Source organism: Eptatretus burgeri, chromosome 18 (assembly GCF_056783735.1).
Source record: "Eptatretus burgeri isolate ZD-2024b chromosome 18, Ebu_testis_v1, whole genome shotgun sequence".
Classification (NCBI taxonomy): domain Eukaryota; kingdom Metazoa; phylum Chordata; class Myxini; order Myxiniformes; family Myxinidae; genus Eptatretus; species Eptatretus burgeri.
The window spans coordinates 40,878,284-40,885,583 of NC_140978.1; positions in this window are offsets into that span (position 1 = coordinate 40,878,284).

Consider the following 7,300-nt stretch of genomic DNA (forward strand, 5'->3'; position numbering starts at 1 on the left):
TCAGGTTTACAATTCTGGGTGGAGTCAGCCCAGCTGTCCAACCAATGGGCAGAGACAGACGAAGAAATGTGGCTACTTTAATAAATACTGTATATATGTATAGACAAGCTAAAGTACATGTGAGTTGATGAAACAGACGCGTCTCGGTATTAGAATAGTGATTTTGACAAAGAAACGTGCAAAACAATAGTCGTGAGAAGCTTCCCCCCCCCATCCAAAACCATGATCTTTACTACCCCGTCAATCCACCCCAAACTCAGCTCCTTCAAATTCCTTGTTTTCCTTCCTGAAAGTCCCTGTAGTACCATCTTGTTTACCCCGTGTACCCCGTCCCATCCATCTCCCTTACACAGATCTACTATTGTCTTTGTTCCCCACCATTTCGTGCTTCCCTCTCCCGCTCCTCTTGCCTCCTGCCTTGTTATACGTTTCTGTGTATTAACTCTTACACGAGCCTCGACATGGTATCCAGAAAAAAAACAGAAAAATGTGAGCACATCATGTGTGTTGTGTTTTAATTTTTCGCGTGCATGTATGGTGTGAACGCCAATTACTCCTTTATGTTTATCTCATCTTGTATCTACCTGCCTGACTTTTAAGGTGTGGTGTACATGAACCTTTTTATGTTTGGGAGCACAAGAAGGTGGATGGAGGGAGGACGTGAATGTGGGTTCCGGGCATGGGGATTCGCGAGGTCGAGGCCGTTTATGCCTGGTACGTGATGCATTTTCCATCGAATCATCATGTGACTTTGTTGAAAAAATTTTCAAAAAAGTTATCCATGGGCACGTGCTACTACGTTGAAAGTTTTTTGTTTCAATCAGTCAAGCGGTTGTGGATAAAATGAATTTTTTTAACACGGTCAAGGATGGTTGTGCAGCAGTGGATGCCTATTATTACCTCTGCCACCAAGATTATACTTTCACTGTTGTTTGTCTGTGATCAGGACATCCCAAAAAAGTTATGGACATATTCAGCTGAACCTCGGTGGACAGGTTGGGTGTGTGACGAGGTCCGGCCTATCAGTGGGCTATAAACTGTAAATTGTTCAACATGGTGGAGGTATGCGCTCGACCAAGTGCCGTTCTAGTTAGTTTATATATATATATATATATATATATATATATATATATATATATATATATATATATATATATATATATATATATATATATATATATATATTTTGCACCAAAATGGAGGGCAAACCCCATTTGTGGATAGTATGTGTCCAGTGCTAAACGACACACAACAGATGTCTCCACTTTGTGAAACCCTGATAGCAACTTTGAACTTGGGTGTCATGTCTTGTTTGGCACCTTCTGATGAATTCCACGTAAAACTGGACAAGCGATGCAAAAAATAAATTTCGTTCTGATGACAGCAGAATTAGTTTTTCATTTCAATAAAATACCAAAAGAGAGAACGAACGCCCTTTTCGTTCCTTTTCAATTTTTATTGCATTTTTTGCAATGAACAATATGTTGAGCCTGTATTCGAAGATTGGATATTTTGGATATTTTGTGATTCCGTCACGAGTTTACCGGCCATGAAAATTGGATGAGACTACTTTCGAGCAGAAAGCGGTTGAAATTCATTAGTTCATCAGTTGAGCTTTTGCGATATGTATCGCGCAGTTGCAAGAATTCGGCATACGAGCAGAGTTTTCGTAATAAAGATACCTTCCCGTAAGCTATGTCCTTTGGTGTGTGATTCCGTCACGCAATTTCAATTAATGATTACGAAGTAAGTGCTATTTGTCTTGGAATTTATTTTCCACTGATCATTCCTGTTGGTCATGTTTATCATTACAAAAGCATTATCATCGTGACATTTTGGGATATAACTTGAAAATATGAATCTGAATCCAGAAAAGTCTTGTGCAAATGGTGATTCCGTCACGCTGGAATTCATGTTCTGTATTATTTTCGAAAGCCAATCATTCACGTGATGCAATTATTCGGTACTGTCATGAACATTCGACTTTCGGGATCGCTTGATGACTTGCACTCACCATTCTTTCACTTTCCTGTCATTTGAAAACACTCAGGCTCAGAGCTGGGTATGCACGGCCATGGTGCGAAAGACGAGAAGTGAGTTGGGTTCTTTCTGAGGACCAGAAAAGCCCAACAATACCAAAATAATTTTTATTTCACTGTTATTTTTCAGCATTTCTTTTTCATAGATTGATGTCATTCATTATGAAAGGTGTGTGTGTGTGTGTGTGTGTGTGTGTGTGTGTGTGTGTGTGTGTGTGTGTGTGTGTGTGTGTGTGTGTGTGTGTGTGTGTGTGTGTATGTGTGTGTGAGAAATATGCAGTTTGCATAGAGGTGCCTATCTTGTATAATGTTATGGTTTTGGAAACTTATCCCAGGGGAAGAGCATACATGGATATGGAGGAGACCCATGTATTAGTTATTTCATTAGGCTATGTGTAGATCGTCATTGGTCCCTTGTCTCAAGGTTGTTTGAGTGGCACACATTGAGGGTAGCTCATGTTTTCCTGGTGTGATATCTTCTCCCTTACCCCCCCCTCTTTGCTACTTTCAATCTTTCCTCCTATACCCCATTGGTCCCCCCTCCCCCGTCTTTCTCAATCCACCACTAATCCCCTTCACCAAACCTCATTTCGACAATCCCCCTCCTTTACATTGGTCTTACCTCTAACTCTGGAGCCGTCCCTTCGTCCATCAGTCCGGCTGCATCCCTCTTCATTTTCATTCTATTCACACGCATTGTTCAATTTGGCACGCTCGGTCCATCTGCATCTCTCTCCATTGCAACGCCATCCGTGCATTATCTTATGCGACACGTTCATGTTACAAAACACGATGCTTGATATTCGTGGCCTGTGGGGCGGTACCTCTCACGTGGTAGAGTGGAAAACAATATAGAGAGGGTTTGTGCGTGAGGGGAGGAGCTGGGGGCACTGGTGGTGGTTCCCTCAGAAACATTGGCATTTTCCACAAGCAGCATCGTAGACCCACCCACATTGGATGTGGACCAATGAGGAAGATGCTCACACGAAACAATATTGGGGTGGGGGGGGGAGGCAATGTGAAGAGGAAGAGGACATGAGTGCAAGAGACAGGACAGAGTCCCTCAGAGCTTGTCCTTGTCCAAAAAGCTTGTCCTGAGATGAGCAGAATGGAGCTCAAAGCTTGTCCTGCAAGGAGCAGAAAGCTCAGAGTGCGGAGGAGAGGAAGAAGAAGAAGCTGAGGAGCTGATGTTCGTTGACGCCAAAACGCTTATCAGGCGAGGGCGGAGGTGTGCGCAGAGTGTGTGAAGAGAGGGACACATGGTGTGGAGGTGGGCAGTGTGGAACGTCCAGAATGCAGTTTGTTGGTGAGCTGCTGGACACTAGGGCCCAGCAGAAACAGCGAGTTGCTTGCCATCGCATATCTTGCATGCTGGAGAGGACTTGCCTTACGGGTCTGGACACCTCAGAGATGTGACAATGCATCCCAACACAACACCATGCCACTGCCCATCTTCTCCAGCCCCCCTCACCCATTCTCTAATATATTTGGGCTAGCACAGCCCCGTTGGGCTGTGAGAGGTGAGGGAGAAAATAATCGACCCTTCTTTTCTTCTCTTCTCAAGTTCTTCTTGTTTTCTTATTCTCCCCTGATTGAATGATGGCCATGTCTCTTGTGTAAATAAGATTGTATAAGAAAGAACATATGTTAGTTAAATCTGTTCTTTTGTGCCTTTTGATTTTTTGTCTGAAAATACTTGTTTAAATGATTGCTTGTGTGTGTGTGTAAATAAATAATTGTTTGTTGTGATTTCCAATTTGTCTCGGTTTTCCTTTCTTTCTGTCTCGGTTGTCCGATACAGTGTACAAGTACAGTGAGATGGGAAGTTGTACCCCACCTGATTTGCTCTTTTAGCCGGTACTACACCTATCTGTTCCACTTGGCAGATGATAACTCGGTGCGGCGCTGAGGGTGTGGCCTCTAGTTAGGTTGGCATGCCAATAGAAAGGTATCGTTGGGTTGTTTTAGAACCACGAATGCCACCCAGTCAACCACGAGTTCCAGTGTCCACCGTCTAATTATTCCGTTTAACTAGAGGTCACGTGGTTACCTGAGCGGGGAGCGCGCCCTCGGCAAAGCACCAATATTATCTGATTCGATTTTAATTCGGGCGGCCGAGCGTTTTAACCGCTGGTGTGTGCTGACTATTTTTGGTCAAATCTGTGGTAATTACCTCCCAGTCTATCGAGGTTCGGACAATGCTAGACCAATAGAAGGAAAGGACAAACGCGGACAGGTTGGAAATCGACGAATAATTTATTAACAATAAAATAAATAAATAAAAAGAACTTTTTATTGTCTGAGGTAAATATATGAATTCATTTCAAAGCAAAATCAATCAAAAGGCCAGGAAAGAGACAAAGAGCAGATGCTTATCGGGGGTTGATTTACAGCCAAACACAGACACGGGTACCCAACAGATCATTCGGGGGGAGGGGGAGGAGGCGAATTGTATCGCTCACCAGAAAGTAGTTGTTCGTGAAGTGAAAACGTCCTGAAATGCGTGCGTGCATGTCATATCCGTAGCCAACACCCAGCCTTGCCGTGCACCCTCTCGCGGGGCAGCCTTGAATGCCAGTCGCCGTCTGGAGGGCACTGAGATCGTCTGTCGCAGGTTTAGACCCTGGTGTTGTTGGTGACCGACCCATGCCTCACTTGTTGGTGGCGCTGCTCACACCCACACATGCACCACACGCTCGCTTGCTCACTTGTGGGCTTGCACACTTCCTCGCCTGCACGCTTCCTCTCTGGTTCACTTCTTCCCTCGCGCGCTTCAACTCTCGCTTTCTTTCTCGTTCTCTTCTCTCTCCTCTTTCTCTCGCCCTTTCACTTCTCTCGCCTCTGCTTTCCTTTCACTTCTCTTGCCTCCACTTTCCTCCCAGAACGGACCTCCAATTCGTTTTATATCTGTGGGCTGTCTCCACGGGCGCAGTCTGCCCCAAGCTCACCCTAGCCCACTTACCATGACGACCCGTGTTAGACATGGGGATGGGGCTAATCTGAACATGCATTTAAGGAAATAACTGTCTGGGGACCTGGATGTGTGGATGCATTCATCAGAACGGATTCTGAAATCCGTAACAATATGTATATGGCCACTTGTACTCCATAACCACAAATACTACATAAACAAAAGACTTATTGGGATTCGCTAGATATCCCTTATTGTCGGGTTTTCCGTGTGTGTGTGTGTGTGTGTGTGTGTGTGTGTGTGTGTGTGTGTGTGTGTGTGTGTGTGTGTGTGTGTGTGTGTCTGTCTGCAACACGAGGCTCCACAGCACAAACCAGCAAACCGATTTCGATGAAACTTGGCGAACAGGTGCCATATGGGCTGGGAATGTGCGCATTTGAGTTTCGTTGCTAAGCAACCACCCGTTGCTATGCAGCGGCCGAAAAACCACGTTCACTATTTTCAATACTTGTCCTACAGTTTTGAATGTGGAGAAACCAGACTTCGGAATTAAACACTTCGAGATATTTAGAAAATTTTACTCGAGCCGATTTTTGATTTAGGTTTTATTTTTCAAATGGTAGTCCTTCAAAAATAGGGTGTCTATTTACCGTCATTTTTTTATGAGGAGTGCCAGTTGGCAAAATATGCAATAGGAAAAATCTTGCCAGGCAGAGGAACAATTGTATGTGAACCAATATGTCTTGGCAATGAATCTTCGTCGGTGGATCGGTCAGAATGAAAAGCATCGTATCCAGCGCTTCGATCCTAGCGGATCCCTCGTCGCCTACCGGCTTGTTTCCTTGAATGTGTTCGGATTTGAAAAGTCACAACATAACTCCAAGATTTGCTAAACATCACATAATTTGGGCCTACACAGGTAGTTGGAAAGATGATCAAATCATTTGTGAAAATATAAACTGCTTTGCATTCATTTTACAAATATACTCGTATACACTCAGATATTGCTGAATGTAGCACGAACAGTTCAACATCTGATCTGATCTATCTCATGAGCTTCAATATCACGGAGGCACCATGTTGGCGTTTATAGGGGTGAACGCACCCGGAAGAGAGCCAGGGTTGCTAAGGGCAGAAATTTGGGATTTCACTGGGATGGTCTTCAATAAATGTAGATTTTTTCAATCATTGACTTGTGTGAGACTTGGCTCACTGACACACCCTCTTCACTCTTTTCCATCGAGTGATTCAAGTTGATAACCAATAACAGGCTTGATAAATCCCAGGGTGGAGTCGGTATCTATATTTCAGATAAAGTGCTCTTTGAAATAAGAGACAACTTGAATCACATGTCTCATGTTATAGAAAGTATGTTTATTGACATAAAAAAATTTTCAGAGATAAAATGATTATTGTAGGGGAGATAAACAATTGGGTTTGTACACTTTCATATACAATTATGCATATACAATTATGCCAATTATGCAGAGTTCATCGATTCTATTCAGGCTTTGTTCGCATCACCATCCATTAAGAAGAAACATCGTTTTATCATGGGTGATTTCAGCTTAAAGTTCACGACCATCAAAATTCCAACTGTCAGGATCTTTTGGATATACTGCTGTTGAAGAAATTCTTAAGTAATCCTGTACATTTGAGTCATTTATTTAACAAACAACATAAACAAGTACAAACAAACAAATACATACTGTATGTACATATGGAGGATCTGAAAAAAAAGAACACAGTCTTGCTCCAAATCTCTGAAATTCATGATAAAGTTAAGTCCTTTATGTAGAATCCAGTGAGACATAGTAATTTTTATTTCCAAACGCTGATGCAACAGTTTGTCAGGTCTTGATATTCCCAGGTGGAGCTCATCTTCAACCTTTGAGCAGCCGCCAGCTTGATTTGGTTGTAGAATTGTTCCATATATTTCAAACCCAGATGTGTGGATTCTCTCCCGGCACAGAATGATAGAATGACGTCAAACTACAACCCTTTAGGGTATTTTAATAGATTTCTATAGTATGTCGGTGAAAAGTCAGTCTGCTTCTAACAGACTGGGGAAATATACTATCGTGAAGCAATTACAGCTTAGTGAATACATCTGGACATTTCCTTAGACCCACATTTCAGTTTGTATTGAAATAATATTCCCGATGTAGCTTGCTGGTGCCTTTCATAAAAATGCCTCAGAAAGCCAGATAGCTTTTAAATGATGGGCAATTCTTTCATACTGAATAATGATTTAAGTTTTTGTTGAAAGGCCAACCTGTTTTGAACATCTTTACGAAACAGATTGATCATCTTTCAATACAAAGGAAAAATATGATTAATTAAATTAAAA